Source organism: Lutra lutra, chromosome 11, assembly GCF_902655055.1.
Source record: "Lutra lutra chromosome 11, mLutLut1.2, whole genome shotgun sequence".
Taxonomy (NCBI): Eukaryota; Metazoa; Chordata; class Mammalia; order Carnivora; family Mustelidae; genus Lutra; species Lutra lutra.
This window is the reverse complement of record NC_062288.1, coordinates 14,382,415-14,402,250: the sequence shown is the minus strand read 5'-3', so window position 1 is coordinate 14,402,250 and position 19,836 is coordinate 14,382,415. Positions and strand designations below refer to the sequence as shown.

General features: G+C 40.7%; 1 protein-coding gene and 1 long non-coding RNA gene across 3 annotated transcripts in view; one reads left to right on the top strand and one right to left on the bottom strand.

Annotated features, from left to right (window-relative positions):
* The window catches only part of POU6F2 (POU class 6 homeobox 2), a 490,143-nt gene that overhangs the window by 268,360 nt on the left and 201,947 nt on the right, over nt 1-19,836 (top strand). The window lies entirely within an intron of this gene.
* On the bottom strand, nt 15,726-19,115 carry LOC125081358 (uncharacterized). Its single transcript, XR_007121653.1, has 3 exons — nt 19,066-19,115; nt 17,603-17,695; nt 15,726-15,840 (listed from the first exon to the last, which is right to left on the bottom strand). It is a non-coding gene; the product is annotated as an uncharacterized LOC125081358 (long non-coding RNA).

Genomic DNA, 19,836 nt, shown 5'->3' with positions numbered 1-19,836 from the left:
TACCTATTAAGTAAGCTGGAATTTGAACCCATGTTTTTCAGTTCCCAAAGCCCTAGGTCATGTCTATTACATTATGCCACAAATAAATGATTATTAATGTTTTTAAGACAAGTACAAATTATTTTCAAGCAATAGATAGGAAAAGACATCTATAATTTTCTCGGTGCTTCTTCTGTATAGAAAAGTCAAAGTATATAGCTATCATTGAAATTTTCTCATTATGGTGATTTCATAAATCAATACAAATATAGCCCTGGAGTGTATAAATAGTCAAAAATTTTAGAAGCAGATAAAAATGTGTGATTTTATGATTACCATATGAATAAACACTGTTGTTAACATGTTCCTCAGATGTTAACTAGATGCCTACAAGTTGTTCCACTTTCCAAGCACAAAAATGCAGGTAAATGGGTTACAAAGATTTCAGAAAAAAACATGGAGAGAAGAGAAAAAAGGTTTCTAGACTAGAAGAACCAAGTGCTGCTTACTAGTTCCTATTCCAAATTAAATAAAAATGCTGACTCTTGATGAATGGTAGGGGCCATCAACTAGAAAAGCAAACTTTGCATTTCCAAACTGAGAAACCAAGAAGAGAGTCTCTAAGACTGAGACCATGGTTGCCCGGTTGAGAACTCCCCTAAATAGAAAAGGTGCAATTTCATAAGAATATGTACAGCTTCCTCCAGCATATAGGAAGTATTCAAATACCTATCGAATGAATCTGAATAGTACTCTATTATTATAGTTCTCAGATCGAAACACAATAAAACCATACTGAATTTGTTGGTAAGGTTCCTTTCACTTCTTGCTGCCAATGATTTCATTGAACTCAACATATCGAGCAAATACTATTACAGTAGCAATCATTTTATATCGCCATGACATGCTAACATCAGAAGTAGGTATAGTTCATGCCATTTGCCTGGAATGAGGTTATGTGCTAAAAAGGGAGGAATCTTCTAGTGTGGCCTCAATTTCCATGGCATTAATCTAAGGACTCGCCCATGAAATGAAGTTTTGTGCTCTCTCGGGAACACCAACAAGATTTCTTGACTCTTGCATGTAAATATTTTCATTCTTTGGGGGACAATTTTTTGGTCTTTAAGCTTTGAAGATTATTGGCAACACTAGTCTAGCTTACTGTGGATCATGTTGTGTCTTATCATACATTTAAGATGTTTTCTTACAAATGATGTGCTTTTGATTCATTTATTCATTTATGGATCAGACATTTTATTAACTAACTAGCTCATGCTATGCTCCAGTTACCCAGCATCTCACCCAATTCTCGCTGTTGTGATATTCTAACACAAATAAGACAGAGCTCGTAGTTTAGAAGGAAAGTAGACATATAAACAGGCAATTTACAAAATAATTTAATAGGATATGGAGATGAAGGCACCTGGGTGGTTCAGTCGTTTAAGCCTCCAACTCTTGATTTCGGCTCAGGTCATGATCCCAGGGTTGTGAGATCGAGCCCTGCATTGGGCTCCTTGCTGAGTGTGGAGCCTGCTTAAGATTCTCTCTCTCCCTCTCCCTCTGTCCCCCCTAAAACTCATGCACACAAACACATGCACGCACATGTTCTCTCTCTCTCTCAAAAAAAAAAAATATATATATATATATACATACATACATACACATACATACATACATACATACTATGGAAACAAATGAGAACTAAAGAAATGGTGGTCTCATCTCTCTTGCCCAAAATATATTCATCCTAAGCAGTAACCAATCTCCATTAGCATTTGGTTTTTCTCACAACTATCATTAACGTTTTTCCTTGTTGAGTTGCCAATATTGTCAACAATATAAAGCTTTTTTCTTAGAAATCTGTGACTGCAAATCTTCTCACACTATTTGTTTTCATTCTTGGGGGCTGTAGAAAGAGTCTGTCCCCAGGATGATCCTTGCCCCTCCCTGATTACGTGGAGACAAACGCATGTCCAGGGGTTAGATGGTGAGCTGGATTTTAGGCTAAGGACCTGGGGCTCTTTATTTTTTGCTGTGCTCCCTCCATGTGATCACACTATTAATGCCAGTGGCCAGGGTTCTGTGAATGTGAACCAGTGTGGTCACATTACTGAACCTCCTGATGACTCATTTTCTCCCGCATAGCTGGGTCTTGAAAAAAAAAAAAAAACATAAAACCCGATAACTTTAATTATATCAATCCATCTGCTCAGTTGTCCCCCTCTTGTGTTTTCCAGGCTCCCAGTTGTGAAATCAGGACATGTGGATATTTCCTTGGAGACTTTTCATTAAATGGTATTCAGCACAGAGAAAGGCAGTGTTGAATCTTTAATGTTCCACTACCCATATAATGTGGGCCTCCTGTCCTGCTTGTCTGGGTATAAATTTTATGGAAACTTCATCTTTAGGGTATGCTAAGCATACAGCGCCATAGGAGCCCAACCCTGTGGAAAGTAATCCAAGGATATTGTAATTTCTGTTGGGCAAAACGCATGCCTCACTTTTAATGAGGAAATTGGTTCACTCAAATATTGAATAGGATGGTACTCTCAGGATTCCTCATGATTAAAATTAGATTATTGAGGGAGAAAAAGAGTCTGAATGGAAATATTCTGTGGCCTCTCATCAGCGAGCACCATGCTCACTGTGTTCCAATGAAGCGCCCTCATCCCATAGAACACAGTGCAAATGGCGCCCCCTGCTGTTGTGCGATCCTATAGCCCACACCCTCCAAAGCCTTTGCCTCAATGAGTTTTGATGTGTAGAAGATTCATTTCCATCAGTTATTGAATTTAGTGATATTTTCAGGTGAGCACAAAATACAGCAGTGTTGCTGCGTGTTCATCTCTGGGAAGGAAGCCAACAGCAAAGGAATGAGATCACAGTGTGATGCTTTGGAAACTCTCTTTTCTTTGTGTTCTTGCTTGTCTATTGGCTGCCTCACGCACAACCTCTGTCTCGACGCAAAAGCGTCTTTGGTTGCAATCCACTCACTGCTTTTTCGCATGAGCAAAACGATTACTTAATCGAGGCTTATCAAGAAATTTGTTCTCTACTAATGTCAATTTTCTTGCCAACACATTGCATTTTCCATGCATCATTAATGCCATTGTTCCCATCTATTTCTGTTACACATAGTATTTTTTCCAGAGGTAAAACTAACTAGATAAGGCGTCCGCCAACAAAATAACTTTTTTTTTTTTTTTTTTTTTTTTTTTTTTTTTTTTGGCCAGACTGCTAAGTGAATATGAGCTATCTTGCGCATTACTCCCTGGGCTTGGCTTTCTTGCTGTGTTCAGAAACCTGTGCTTTCATGCTAATCCAACAAAAACATCTCTCTTCCTTTTTTTAGTTCCTGCATTTCTGATGCCTTGTAGATCCCTACTCTGCTGCCTTTTTGATGTTATACTCTATACCTCCAAGGTGGTGATTCTGGTTCAACCTCTTACATTCTATGATTGCTACCCTTACCTTCCTAATTAATATTATACCACCTTTCCCTTTCCTTGCTATATACATACCTACTGCTCACATGCTCACCCCTCCTGGCAGCCTACCTTTATCCGACCCGGATCTATAGCCACTCGTTTTTATAAAAGAGAAAGGTAGCAACAAAAGCAGTGTAATAGATGTATCTAGGCAGATCGGTAATAAAAATAGCTCCCAAGTATCCAGTCCTGTGCGCACGACTTTCCATCTATTATCTCATTTATACACATTATGATTTGCTAGGTAGTTATTGTCATCTCAGTTCTTCAAGGTCACACAGTAAGTGGTGGCATTGAGATTCAAAACCAAGGTCTCAGGGCACCTGGCTGGCTCGGTCGAGAGAGTGTGCCACCCTTGATCTCAGGGTCATGAGTTTGAGTTCTGTGTTGGGCACAGAGATTATTTAAACACAGACACACACACACACACACACACACACACACACACACACACACCAAAGACTCCCTGCCTTAACCATTCTGCCACACTGCCTTTTCTCTTTCCAGTTCTCTGGGTTTTCTCCCCCAGTCACAGTCTCAGCCTGTCTCCTCATGGAGGTCTTTGGTGTTGACAAGGCCTTAGTCTAGATCAGATTAGTTTTAGCCCTTTATTCCCCTTGCATTGTCTCACTGAGCTTTTTAACATACAGGGAGCCCTTTCTTAGAATAGCTGTCACTTGGGTCTATTGTAATTTATACCTATTGACACTATGCTGCGGGTAATTCACCCTTGCAAACTGTCACTGTGCACTGTCACCCGAAGTAGCTAGCAAAGGGAAATTTTATGCATGGTGCCTATCAACAGAGGACCTTGGTGTTCCCTGATGCAGCCCACCCTTATGTGAGGGAAGATGAGTCTGTACCTCTTGGATCACCTGTATGGTTTTTTGTTTGTTTGTTTGTTTTTGGTTTTTGTTTGTTTTTTCTCAATAAGAGCATCATTTGACGACTTGGGAGCCAGTAGAGGGAATTAACTCCTGAGATATGATCACTATTGAAATGAAATACTGGACAGGAGCTTCTGCATTTTCTGGAACTTCCTTCAGTAGATCTTTTACATGGGCAAATGCAGTTACAATATTCTCCCAAGAAACTATTAATATGACATATGTTACGAAAACAAAAACTGTACTGACCGTTTCCTTTTGAGTGCTCACAGATCAGCATCAGAGAACCACTGAGCTTTTGTTAAATGGGAGAGACTTTAGAAATTATTTGTCCCCACCTTCTGTTTAGCAAGTGAAGAAATTGAGGTACAGAAAGACTAAGGGATTCACTCAAGGTTAAATACGGTGAAGGCTCCTCAAATATAACTCAAGTGTCTCTCTCTCCCCTCAAATTAATACCGTGACAGTCATATACATTTCCATGCCCCTTACTTTTCTCTGCTTCAGTGGTGCCTATGATAAAAATAATTTAGAAATTCAGTAACAGTGGAAACTTATTTCTGCCTTCAGATGGCGTTTGCATTTTTCGCTCATTCCTGTGGTTTGAAACAATTAAAGCATCATCTGCAACCAATATGCAGCTGAATTTGAAATTTACTGTACGATGCTTCTGCTTTTCATTTTTTACCATTTCACACCTTGTCCGCATCTTGAGCAAGCTTGTAAGTTTCCAGCGCATCTCCTTTTTGTGATGATATATTGTCCTGGTGGAAAATTTCATTTACTGGCTGTGCCCTTTGCTGAACCTGTTGCTAGTCAGAGAACATGATAAGCGTATAAGTAGCATGCTACTTCATTTATCATACATCGTTTTAGACACTCAAATATCTCATATACAATTCTGCATTCGGCACCGAGTGGAAGTACCTAACTCACAAGGGGAAAAAAAAAAGATCTTCAAATAAATTGTCGGTTTATGATATATAAATGTATCCTCTTAATAAAAATTAATCATAGTTTATACTAAATCTGTAAGTATCCTTTTTTTTTTTTTTATAACCCTGCTAACCACATGCTATCAAATACTCATAGAAAGGATCTGGCTTTTGTGATTTGGTCTATAAGAGAATTGGAAGATATAAAAATGGTATTTTCAGTAATTGAATTACATTGTGAAATAAATCAGGACTATGGGGAATCTCCACAGTGCTTGAAGGGTTCTGGGGAACCACCCTTCTCACCAGAGGAAGGGTTACCACGTTTTTCCTTTACGGGAGTCCTGCCATGAGTCAGAACCAACACGGTGAGAAGTTTGAATTAAGCTGGAGAGAGACACTATGATTTGGGGTTTCTGTGGGCATCTGTGAAGGGAGAGCAAGAAAAACACAGCTCGAGCATCTCCCTTCGATAGTCTTTTTTTTTAAAGGGTGATTTTCCAAGGCAGCTCCAGGAGGTCAGGCCTACCTAATTTCAGTGACTTTTCATGTATTGATTTCTGCCCTTCCCTGCCTGTCATTACTGTGTTTACTAGCACCCATGTTTTATGCGGAGCATAAAAAAAATCTACGTTCTGTCAGAATGGGCCCTTGAAATTTTGAAAGTGAAACTTGATTTACATTAAACACGGCTTAGACTAATTAGGGCCTTTCTCAAAGGAATTGTGGCCGTGAAATACAGTTCATAATTACACAGTTGCTTGTCTCCCTGTTCTTTAGTCTAGGAAGGAGCTCGGCTGAAGGGAACCCGGGCAGACAGATGATGGTTACAGGCACTTACTTAAAGATGTAAATATAGACAGAGGCCCCTGTGTTCTTATTTATATAGGACCACAGTCCTTCAGTGGGTTTCAGCCTGAGTTCCCTTATTTGCATGTAAATATGGCTCAGCCCGGCCTGCCTGGCTGGTAGGAGGTGTTCACATAAAAGGGGAGATGTCTCTCAAATGAAAACTCACTTATTGTTTTATTAAAAAAAAAAAAAATTCCCTTCCTGGAATATAGGATTAGGATTGCAGAATTTAAATGGAACATCACTTCTGGCCACTGAGAAAACACTTTGACTACATAGAAGGCAACAAGCCATTTGGTTTTCTCCCTTCCTTGTGTTAACAAAACTGTCGCTATGTCTTGTTTCTTCCTGTTCTTTGGATCACAAAGTCTTTGAGATGCTAATGAAAGCTGTGGATCTTCTCCATAGAAAAATGCATGCAGTGGGGACACGTAGAGGTCTGCATATAATACAGAGGCTCTGAGCTTCAACTGGGGAGCCCTGAACACTGGGGGAAGAGCACTGCCTTCAAATCACTAGCCGCAGACTGGGCAGGTATTTTGGCCTCTTTGAACTCAGTTTGGGCATCTGTAAAATGGGCACAGAGGTGATATTTGCCTGAGTGCGCTGTTGTGGAGAGGAAACAAGACAATATGTGTACAAAGACAGACTCCACCTGGCACGTAGTACTGTTCCATTTAGTGCCCATTTGGTTGGCTTCCTTAACCAGGAAGCAGCAGTCAGCCATGGCAGAGCAGGGTGGGGCCAGCTGATCCATTACCCGTGTTTCTAAATAAAGCTTTATTGAAACACAACCACCCTTATTTGTTTACAGATTGTCTGTGGTTGCTTTAAGGCTATATGTCAGAGATGAGGGGTTGTAATAAAGCTTACATGGCTCACAAAACCAAAAGTATCTACTATTCAGGCTCTTTAGAGAATAAATTCTCTAGGGTTAGTTGATGATCTGGATGTTGGCAGGTGGTGGCAAGAAGGTCTGATAGTTAAGACTCTGGCTCCAGACTGGAATGGACTCAAATGTCCATGGGGAGGAAATGGATAAGACATTGGTACAGGGACATAGTATACAGCAATGAAAAGGATGAACTAGAAACACTGGGCCAGCAAAGGTAGCTGGGTGTAAAGGAGCACATTCAGTTCCTTGACTGTTCATAAAGTTCTAGAATGTGCAAAATTAATCATGAAGATGCAAGTCAGAGTCGTGGGGGAAAGGAGAGTCCCTGGAAAGAGGTGCAAGGGGGACTTTCTGTTAAATACCTTGATCACTAAGCTCAAGATGGAGTGACATGGGCAAGACTGCGTTGAGCTGTATGTTTAGAGTCAGTGCCCTTCCTGTACTTGGTATGTTGTATCTGAATGCATGAGACTAAAGGGACAGGAGACAGGAGAACGATAAAGCAGAGCTCTGAGAGGAGGCTGCCAAGGTTTGAATCCTGACTCCCCTCCTGGCCAGTCATGGGACTTGGGGCAACCTCTTATTTCCTCCACTGTGAAATGGCCAAATAGTTGTATTGCCCTAAATTTTCTCATCTACAATTCCAAAATCCCAGACATCTCTGAAAAGCAAAAGGTTGTTTTCATAATTCATGTGGCAGCAAAACTGAGCTGAACTAGTATCGGGATATTTGGAGTTCTTATCGGTCTCGCTTAGTATGAAAAGTAGTAGGTTTTGTTACAGAATCATTGATGTGTTTGATTATGGAATCCTGCCCTAGATCATACAGAGGCTGTTAGGTGATGTATAGTACATATTTTCCATATTAACTTTTTAAATGATAAAACATTCTGAATTCTTAAACACCTGATGCAGAGTTTCTTATAAGGGATTGTGGGTTTATACCTGCTTCCTGGAGTTTAGGAGAATGAAATTAGGCAATGCCTAAGGAGCACTTAGAACAACGCCTGTCCCATGCAAACAGCCAACACAAGATTAATATTATTATTAACTGTGGTCTCTGCTCCCATTCCAAGAAAGGTCATAACTGTTAGTTTCCATAGAGCTAGTTGATACCCAATCTCCAGGGCCCATAACCTGTAAACTTTTCTTGGAGCAGCTTTGATGGGAGAGAGGTGGAAAGCTCATAAAGGGGCAAAGCCCTGAATTATCACCAGGAAAACTGCACAAATGGGACTCTCTTAAGAGAGGCTGTGTTCAACCACATCTCAAAGTGGCAACTTCTTCCACTAAGACAGAAATTGCTAAGTGTCCTTGAACAGGGCAGGAGGGTTTCTCTGAAGGACTAGGTGAGGGGTTTTATCTAGTGCTGATTCTACCTGAGTTTTCTAAGATCACACCATTTCTAGAGTTCCTGCTGTGCTGTGTGTATTTGAAGCATTCCAGTGAAAGGACTCCAAGGTCCCTGACATCTCTGCTTGCTAGAGCAGTGAGCAGGGAAATTCCCCCAAATTAGGACAAGGGAAAGAAAAGTTCACCAGAGAAGCAAACTGCAGAAATGATCCCGCGCCAGGATTTTCCAGATGTACCTAGAAATAATCAAAAGAAGAGGTCCCTGCTTTAGCGGAAAGGGTACTGACATGTTTGGTTCTGGGGACCAAACCCCGCTCTGGCTTTTGTCACTACTCTCTGGGCAGCGTTGGACGAGCCACTTAAACTCTGCGTGCCTCAGTTTCCTCATTTGTGAGTCAAAGGGATCTTGTAGATTGAAATGAATTCCTTACCTTTACCCAGTTCTGTGAATTTCCGATGGTCTCAATTTCAGAAGGCCAGAAACCAGTTCTTACCAATCACTTCAAAATCCTACATATGACATAAGGATAAGACTTAAGGATCTACAGATGGGAGGAAGCTTACAAAACAGTTATTTGAACACAGGACTTTGTTTGGTTTACTGTGGTATCCCCAGTATCTAAAACAGGGCTTGGCACAATGTAAGTGCTCAAAATTATTGCTGAATAAATGAATGAGTGGTAATTTTCATGCTTGCTTCTTTGATGAATAGAAACTAAGGAAGTTTATGTTCTTCCATGACTCTTGTAAATAACCAGTAAGATACTTCCAGCCATATGGAAAATTACATGCAATAAGAATTAAAGAGGTAAAATCAACTGAGTGTGAATTATGACTTATTTTAAGTTACCTGGCTGTAGGTAAAACATATCTCATGAAAATATCTTGTATCTTACTTATAACATTGGTAATAATTGAAAATATCTCCATACTAAAACCTACACTGTAGAAAATAAGGCTTTGCAGATATTCTGTATTTTTATTATAACTTAGGTGTTTTGTTAAAGTTTGTGAATATCACCTGCTTATTCACAATCCATTATGCTCTATAAGCATCAGTTTCCCATCGATTAGAACAATTGGTTTTGTTGTATGTGCAAATATATCAAATCATTATATGTGGTACACCTTAAATGGATACAATGTTATATGTCAATTATATCTAAATAAAACTGGGGGAACACAAAACAAAACAAAAAAGAATTAAAGAGGTAGACAGCACCCATATTGGCTCATTCAGGGTTCAAAAGGCTCACCAAAGACCCAGTGTTCTTCTACGTTGTACCCCACTGTCTTTGGCATATTAGCTTTCTCGCAGCTGACTCACCTGTTGTCACAGAATAGTTGTAGCAGTTTCCAGGTGTCACCTTTTCCAGAAGATTCCAGCTGACTTTGTCTCATTTCTTATTGACCAGAATTGGGTCACATGCCCACCCTTAATCTATCGCTGGCAGAAGGTCTGGGATCCCTGCTGTCTTAGATAATTAAGAGGCATGGTTATCTTCCTGAAACAAAATCAGGATCATCTTACACAGAAGGAAGCAAAGGAATAGGCTTACATAGGAATAGGTTGATCATAGTGATCAGCCAATAGCGATCACACCTGTATTAAGTACCTGATCAATAAATGAATTAATAAATGAACAAAAGGGGAACCAATGGCATCAAGATTAAGACAAAACAAAAAAACACAACAGCCAAGCGAGTGATCCAAAGAATAAATGCCAAAGGAGTTTTCTGAAGATATCACTGGGGATTGGTGTGAGCAGGAAGAGACCACTGAGATAATAGCATATGGCCTGAATTTGGATGGTTTGGTATGGCTCAAGGGCTGGTGAAGTTATTTTATTTGTCAGGACCATTTGATCCAACATAGAGCAGTAGAAACACATAAAACAAGTGTTATGACAAGGAGGACAGATTGAAGAGAGGAAGACTCAGTGGGGGACAAAAATTAAGGATTGGTCTGGAAGAGCAGATTTTAATGCTCGGCTCATTGGAATGCCTTTATTCTATTGGTAATGGAAAGAACTGGGTTTTTGTCAAGTTCTTTTCTTATTAACATGTAATGTATATTATTTGCTTTAGGGCTACAGGTCTGAGAATCATCAGACTTAACACAATTCACAGCACTCACCGTAGCACATATCCTCTTCAACGTCCACCACCCAGTCACCCCATCCCTCCCCCACTACTCCAGGCACCTTCAGTTTGTTTCCTGAGATTAAGTGTCGCTTATGGTTTGTCTCCCTCCCCGGTCCCATCTTGTTTCATTTTTCCCTCCCTCCCCCCATGAGCCCCCACCCTGCCTCTCAAATTCCTCATATCAGCGAGATCATATGATCATTGTTTTTCTCTGATTGACTTATTCCCTTTAGTGTAATACCCTCTAGTTCCATCCACGTCATTTGATGGCTGCCTAGTATTCCATTGTATATATATATATATATATATACCACATCTCCCTTTTATTGAGCTATACTTTACATAAAGTAAAATTCACCCTTTCTAGTATATTTTCCATGAGTTTTGACAAATGCATCCAGCCGGTGTAACTGCTACCATAATCAAGGTAGAGAGTAGTTTCCAAAACTTTCTTGTCTGTTTGCAGCTAACTCCCCCTTGGCCCCCAGCTCCTGCTAGCTACTGCTCTGTTTTCTGTCCCAAAAGTTTTGACATTTCCTGAATGTCATATGTGGTCTTCTGAGTGTGGCTCCTTTCACTTAGTTCATCCATCGGAGCTTCACCCATGCTGTGTGTAGCAGTCGTTCATTTGATTCGAGTGGGATTTTATTATATGGATATACCACAGTTTGTGTACCCATTTGAAAGGTATTTGGACAGTTTCTCATTTCCTAGCAATTATAAATAAAGCCACTACAAACATGTGCATACAAGTTTTTCTATGGACATAAGTGTTTATTTCTCTTTGGCAAATATTTAGGAAAGAGACCACTGGGTCGTATGGCAAGTATTTATTTCACTGTATTAGAAACTGCTAAATTATCTTCTAAAATTATCTTCTAAAATTATCTTCTAAAATCGCTTTACCATTTTATCTTTTTATTTTTTTATTTTTAATTTTTTAAAATTAGGCTCTTTTTTTATTTATCATTTTGTAATCCCATCAGCAATATCTGAGGGACCAGTCACTCCACATCCTTTCAGCATTTGTGTTTAGTCAATTTAGGTTTATTCTTTCTCTCTCTCTCTCTCTTTTTTTTCTTTCAGTTTAGCCCATTAACAGTTGTCTAGTGGGGTCTCACCGTGGCCTTAATTTTCATTTCTTTAAAAACTAAGAATATTGAGCACATTTTCATGTGCTTCTTTGCTTTCCACTTATTTTCTTTGGTAAAGTATCTAATGAGAAAGGTCTTATTTATTTTTTCTTTTTGTATCATGACATGGTAAAAGCAGAACTTAGGAAAGATGAGTCTGGGTCTGGAACCAGGGTGCCGGTGAGGCAGAGATCAGATAGGGGCTACTGCACAAGCTGGGTTGGAGGCGATGAGTTGGGCAGAATATCTCTAGCTGGCATATTTGTCCTAACATGCAGACACCCGACATGAAAACCCCTTGCACTGTGCCTGCCTAGAAAACAATGACTTCTACCATTGGATGACACCCAAGACACATGTAGGCACACATATACCTTTATAGATCTTCACATCACACTGTGGGGTTCTAGTTCTTTCCCCTGTTTTATATCTGGGGAAACTGAGGTATGGAGAGCAAAACCACTCAGAGTCATATAGCTAGTAAATGGCTGCGGGGGGATTTGAATGCTCATAATCTGTCTCTGCCTGCCACACAATACTGCCCTCCCAGAAGCACCTCCATTCATAGTTGGTGAATTAACCAAATTAATAAACGATGGGAAATCATCAGTCATCCCTACTGAGAATCAAAACTGGCCCAACAAACATTAAATGTAACTCTTCTCCATAATGTACAGCACATATGCCATATTGCTTGGACAATAATAGTGATGATGTTCTTTCTTCTTTATCCAACTGGATTAAGATCAGTGGCCCCCAAACTTGGCAGACTGTAGGATTCTTTATCAATTTTTAGTGATTCTGGCCCAGATTTGTTCTTCTGCTGGCAGAAAGGAGACACACCTCTTCATTCCTTCCTCACTTAGCCAGTGCATATTAGAGCAGTTTCCTCCCTCTCTCCGGTCCATGTTTTCATGGATGTCCAGCATCACTGCTTGGAGCACTTATTCCCTTCAAGGGCATGGCAGCACCCACCTTTGAAACCACTTGTACGGTGCCAGAAGGATAAGGGAAAACAAACAAAAAAAAACACAACAAAAAGCTCTTTTATCCTTTCTCATTTCTTGGCCCAGCTATAGGGGAGTTATTTTGCTGAGTTCCCCAAGAAGAGATAAGAGGTGCTAATTGTAGTATCAATAATTTAGTCTATAGACCTGGGCAATTTGTGCTACTAGATCAAAATGGATATATTTTTAGAGATTGTATATCATAAGAGTGTGAAAAGCCCAGCTTTGTCAGGATAGTACATTAATCCCCAGATATGAAGTCCCAGGAATCTATCTGATTTGTCCCTCAGTCAGTCAGGAAATTGAGAATTTGCTCTTTTTTTTTTTTTTTTTCAAACTGGGAAACTCCTTTGAAACAGGTGTAGGATACTGTGCTCTAGCAAAGATTCCTCTGTGGAGAGCAAAGGTGTAGGAGGTTGCGTAGAAGTGTCAGGCCCATTTGGGAGGGCAGAAAGTTTTCAGGCCATTGACAATTCAAGACTTACAACAGTGGTCTTCAACTTCTTAAGACAAGATCTGCTCATTGAGAAAGGAAATTTTTTAATCAAAAAGGTAACAACATTTGATAAATTACCATTAATTGACTTAACCTCTCCTAAATAATATTTCTCAATGAAGTAGAAAAACAGAAACCCTCTAAAACCTCCTATTTAAAAAAGAAAAACAATTTTGCGGTGAGATTTTATAATGAAATCCGTAACTTTGTGCTGTCTTTCTGAGGCAGAGTCATATTTAAAATTGCTTCTAAGAGGAAGACAGAAAACAACACCTTACCCCCTCAGTATTATGTCTATACTATGAAAAATCCCACACATACCCATTTGGTTAACTGTGGAAAATCTGTTCTGGGGGCAAGAACCAGGTTTTGGTACTACCCCACTCACTGCCTATAAGCCACGATGAATTTCCTTCTCTGAGACCAAATTTCTTCATCAATAAAGTAGCATGAGAATATTTATACTTAGGGTTGCTGTAAGTCTTAATTACATTAGTGTGTGAACCTTGAATAGTCATTGACTTACTCATAGTCCTTTTTTCCTAAAATTCTAATATTATGAAATCTCAAGGAATCCCATAAACACTAATAGTTCATGATGTGTACACACATACACACATATGTTTCAGATGAACTGTGTAGGGTTAATATAGGAAAGATCCTAAGATGATCTATCATGTGAAGACCCCAAATCCAAGCCAGGTGTCTAAAGTCATGATTCCCATTATACTTACCATGAGCATATTCACCATCTCCAGCTCAGAGGACCCAAATCGCCATCATTTCTTCCTCAGTATCACTTTACAGCTGTCCTCGCCCAGAAATGATTCCTCCGTTGTGGAGAATTTGGTTATCAATTAAGATTGAGGGGGGGGAAAGGGTCCTGAAGGTGTCCAAATTCTATAAGATTGAAATTAAAATTAAAATTAAAATTCTATAACCTTGCAGGTATTTCATAGAAATAATGTGGGGCTTAGATAATGAATTACTAAAAGTAGAATTTTGTTGAGTGAATTACTACCCCGCAAAGCTAAAGTCTACCTTGGTTCTTTAGGTCATGGAAATAAATATCTCTAAAATCATGGAAGTAAATATCTTTAAAGGTTAAGCCTGCTTGGGGGAAAATATCTGGCTCTCCTTTAAGATCTTGAGTTGAAAATAATATCAAAATTAATTTATTCAGAAGCAAGCAGACAGCTTCATAAAACTGGACCCTTGTAGAGTTTTTCTGAGGACTGCCCAGTTCTGCTCTAGTTTTAGATTCTGAAAGGTGTAAATGATGTGTGATCACCTGCCCTTCCACTTCTGCACCAAGTCATCGGGGTCTCCCCATTCTGTTTGTTATTCAGACACACTGGGAAAAAATTAGCAAAGTCATGAGCCTCATATAATGCCTCAGGAACAGTATCTACCAATCTGAAAGAAAAATTTTTCTTTATCACTGGGTTTTTGATCAATTTTTCACCTCTCCTTTAAACCTATGAGCAAGAGACTGTTGTCCCTGCCACTGTCTGGCAGTCTCCTAACTCTACCTGCTGAATCAGATTGAACATGAATACAAGCCTCTATCTAAGGAAGAGCTTAGTTTTCTCAGAAAATCATGTTGTCCACCTCAGTAAAGTCCTCAGTTGTCTCCAGTGTAACAAAAGGGACTGTCCGTGGCACCAGCTAGATTTTCAGTAGAGGGCACTGATGGGGAAAGAATTCTTAAAAACCAGGAAAAGAACCAAATGATTTGACCAAGCTTGTCTGATGATCTTTGTTGCTTCCTTTACCACCATTTCCAACCCTTTTCTACCAACATGGTAAAGGGGACAAAGATGGCATTTGGAGATAAGATGTGGGGATATAGATGTATGTTTCAGCTTCTTTCTTTTCCCCGCGAAACTGCATATTCCTGAGTCTTGGGGTAACTGCTAAGAGAGAAAGAAACAAGATTTTGACATGCTTGAGACCAAATCCAAGGCCTTTTTTGCTACTTGATATCACCGGCCTTAAAAAATTGTCTCATTCGATGGCTGTTGGTCAATCTTTAGAAACACAATCAATGAAGTCATGTTTTCCTTCCATCAGGAAATACATACTGAGTCCCTTCTGTGTCCCAGGCATGAGGTAAGCACTGGGACTATAATACAGGATGGGTGCCCCAGGGACATTCTACTAAAGAGCAGTCATTTAACCAAATAAATGAATGGTCAGCATAGTACCTATTGGTAGTATGAAGAGGGAAAACACTGTCAGGGTAGAGAAAAAGGGGTGTGTAATTTAGATGAAAACAATTCAGGTTTACCACATCCTGAAAGTGACATGTAAGGAACATTTTGGAAGGCAATGTGATGGAGTGGTTAAGCCAGGCTGGCTAGTATTGGGTCTTATTTGACCTTGGGTAAGTCACTTAACCTACCTGAACCTTGGTTCCTTCACATAAAATTAGGATGACAATAATCACTTATTTATCTGATGGAATTGATGGGATGATTCTCTAGGAAAGGTTAGTTTTTAATAAAAAGGTTTAATAAATATCAGCTACCATCATCATCATCATCATCATCATCAGTGGTGTTTTTGCCAGTAGTGATAATAGTAACAAGCGGAGACCCAGGGAATCTCATAAATCAGGACAGTCTTTTTCATTCAGTTTTTCTGTAGCCATTTGTTCCATGGATGTTTCTAGCCAAAGAGAGAGAGATTGAAAATGGTCTTTCTGTTCAGTTTTGAGACACACTCCAGCTCACCTCAGATCCAGGATGGCTTTATTTATTTATTTATTTATAGCCAGGAGTCACTCTGATTAGGGAACGAGTTAAAGAACAAACATTTCTTCACTGCCTGACACACTGTGTCAGGCACCCCCTCAGCAGGCCATTGTTGGACAGGGGTTATTATTTCTTCTGTACAGATGGGGAAATGGAGGCTCAATGAAGCTCGAGATGTTTGCTTAGTGTCACACAGCTAATAAAGGACAGAAAAGGATCTAGAGTGAGGCTATCTGACCTCAAGTCCAGTGCCCCGTCTCCTTTTACGTGGTCATGGACACATTGGTCTGTTCACTGACATACCAGTGAACATACTCATCAACATCTACTTAATGATCAGCCTCATTCCCAGAAGAAACTATGATAGAATTTCAGAAACCACCCACTTCCCTGGGCTACCATTGGCTTCAACCAAAATCAAGATGTTCCAGACTTTCAGGTTAAAAGGTTTCAGACTTTTCAGGTTTCAGGTTCTGACACAACGTTCCAGGGCATCTAGTACATGGTTTCCCTGTCAGAGTGTGGAAGTCCTTTGCGATTTCCTGGGCATCCCTAGATCTTTTTATTTTCCACTGCTATTTCCAGGTAGAGGTTAGATATTTCCTCTAAGTCTGAGATGGATCATTTTCCTAAGAAATTATAAACTACATAAAATCCCTTAGCATGTGTCACAGGTGGAAGCCTCAGAATATACTAAAAAGTAAAGGGAAGATGTGGTGTGTTGATTCTGACAGATCTCACAGTAAGTGTTCTGTTTCCCAGGACAAAAGCACAGTGGCATTACCGCTCCGGGGGAAGTGGCCATATTGACTTACTAAGATACTGTTGACATTTCAAGTGCCAGCAAGATGTTTAACAGGATATGGGATGAAATAGTAGTTCTGGCCGATGAGCTCACTTTGGGACTAAGCATCAGCAAAAGGAAATGGGATCTTCCAATTAAAAATGGAACAGTCCTGAGGAAACAATCCTTACCAGGGAGCTAATAGAAACATATTTCAAAATGGTGACGTGTGTTTAAGAATGCACACAAGATGAAAGATCATCCATGCTGCTTCTCTTGGCTTTCCTGTCCTTGGCCAATCACAGAACTCCAGCGAGAGGGTGCTCCCAGGCCGGCCAGATGGCTGTGCCTCTCTACTGCAACATGGCATCCCAGGGATCATGGAAATCCTTTGCACACTGAGTGTTAAAGCCCCAAAGGCCCTCCTCCATGCACGCGTGGATAAAATTCTTTGGTGGATCAGTTTTGTGGAATGCATCCTTCTATGTCGCACCCTTATCATCAGAATAACCAGTGTGCTTCCAGCTGTTTCCAGCAATGCTGTTGTTTAATTTTTGGAACACAGACATAAAACAACCTTCATACCTACCGTTCACTTAGAGGCTGAACTCACTTGCCTTGGTGGCTGCAGAGGAATCATGGGTCATATGGTGAAAGAGATAGGCAGGCGTCATCAGTCACCACACAGGGGTCTCTCCCGAACCCCCTGAGCTGACTGCCCAGCTTGCTGGAGGGTTTTCAGGGCTGGAAACAACAGCCTTTCCCACCATCCCCGGGACAAGAATGTGTAAGCATGGTTTTTCATGGCTCACCAACAAGGAGCTCTCTCTTGCCTCTTCTTAACTTCCAGATCCCCATTGTGATGACTCATTGTGGTCCACGATTTTCCTACCTGGTTCCCTGTGTGCCGGTCTCTGTACTCCCCTTGCCCAACCCTCGGACACAGGGGACTCTGTATAGCTGTCAAATCTTCACCATGAAAGGGCTTGGAAAATAAGAGAAAAATCTTATCCATATTGTTGCCGACTCCTGAATGTTCTGTCCCATGGCTTTGAGTTCCTTTCTGACTGAATTAATTTCAAGGATGGTTTTTTGGCTTCATCATTAAATTCTAACTTATAAGCGCTCCCCCTCCCTGGAACCCACCCGTAACAGAGGCTATTAGCATTTTCCACCCAGGTCCAGATGGGGTCTCTCTCTTTATCTTCGGCGGCACCCCTGGAATGTGCATCTTCTCCAGGAACCACAGACGCTCTAATGTGTCTCTTTCAAAACATACGGCACCCACTCCGTTCCTGCTCTCTCTAAAATCATGTCTGGGGAAACTGAGAGGCTCCTTTTGAAGGATTACATTACGGCTTTGATTTTTATTTATAAAACATAAAGGACTAATATATATCCGTTAGGACATTTTCCTTCCAAAGTGCATTGTAGCAAAATAATTGGAAGGCAGTTGCGGTGTGAAATATATGACAGCTTTACAGGACATAAAAAGCAGCTTTTTCTTTGTAATAGTGTAATTGCCTTAAACCCCACAATCATAATTGTTATCAAAAAATAATCCCAAGGAAAGGCTAATATAAGGTGAGCAGACTATTAGAAGAGCTCTAATACACTCCATTCCTTGAACAGCAAATGCTGCTCTCAATCTCCCCGTGCTCTTAGTGTCAGTCAGAGAGCACTCAGTCATTTCTGTGCATCAAGCCTGCAGTATTGATTTTTCCACTGACTGAAACAGCCATATAAGCATAAATTTTGCATGAGCCTTTCACTTTGTAGACTCTCCTTTGGTCAGATGACACATGATGTGAACATGAAGACTGTATAATAACAATGCATGGTCAACCTGCAGGCATTAAAGCGTGGGCTCTCGCGGCTCTGAAGGACAAAAGCTGGCTGGGGCGGGGGGCTGCCCGGCCGGGGCCGCACCAGGGAAAACAAATTCCATCTCCATCTTGGCAGCCCGCGTGCCATATTATTTTCTCTTTCCCTTCCTGCGTTTTCACGGATCTCCTTTTATGAAAGCGCTCCCCCCACACCCGCCCGCCCCCAACCAACACACGCGCTCGCACACTCGCTTGCACGCGTCTGGTGGTCTCCACCCACTCCGGGAGGGGGGGACGCTCAGCTTTGTGGAGAGAGCACCCCTGCGACGGCCACTGAGCCCACTCGCTGCACCTCCCTCTGGTTTTCTCCACGTCGTTCGGGGCGATCCGACCTTGATGTCATTTCTTTTGTGTCGGCCCCGGAGACTAAACAGTGTGTAACAACATTGGATAAGATCTGGTATCGGGCTGAAAAAAAGCCTTATCGAAAGATGTGGCTCATTGATACGCAGGGACAAGAAAAACCAACCTCCTTAATAGCCGCATTCCATTTAACCTGCACAGGCCCTCTTGGAGCGCTCCTTATTCATTAATAGTTCTCTAGCTTGTGTCCTTATGATTTAAAACGTTCCATGGGAAGTGCAATCATTCTGTTAGGGGATTGTGCCTGTGGAAACAAGAGGTGAATATAATCCCCCCCCCCAAGGATCTGATTCCCCCTCATCCCACCCGGGCCCCTTAGCCCAGAGGAGTCACAGCTACCCTGCCCCCTCGCACAAACTTAAGCAATTTGATGTAATTAACTTACATTATGGGAAGAATTCTCAAGTTGAATTGGCCTGGGAAGGGAAATTATCTATTAAAAGAACCAAGAAAAAAAAAAAAAAAAGTCCCTGTTGGCCAGATAGAGTCAACCAGAAGGAAAACACTATTTTATGTTAAATAAAAATCATGGTGCAAAACAGAGGCTTGGTCTAATGAATAATTGCAAATGTGTTTGCTTTTTCCTTTTGTGTAACCATTTGGAATAGCAAAAATAACATTCACCTTGCAGCCTGCTAACCTGGGGGAAGCAAGGAGCTATAGCCGGAATAAAGCACTTCAAACTCCAGTATCTTATAAAGGCTCCCAACTTGATACATAGGAGATATGAGCTTATGGTGAACCTAAGCATGGTCTGATTTTTTTTTTTTAAGAGAACTGGCCCTGCATTCATCTGGAATTTGTCCATTGCTCAGAAAAGGGACACGATTCCATCATTTTTAATTCTTTTAATATCCGCCTGCCGGTGGCAGCTGCC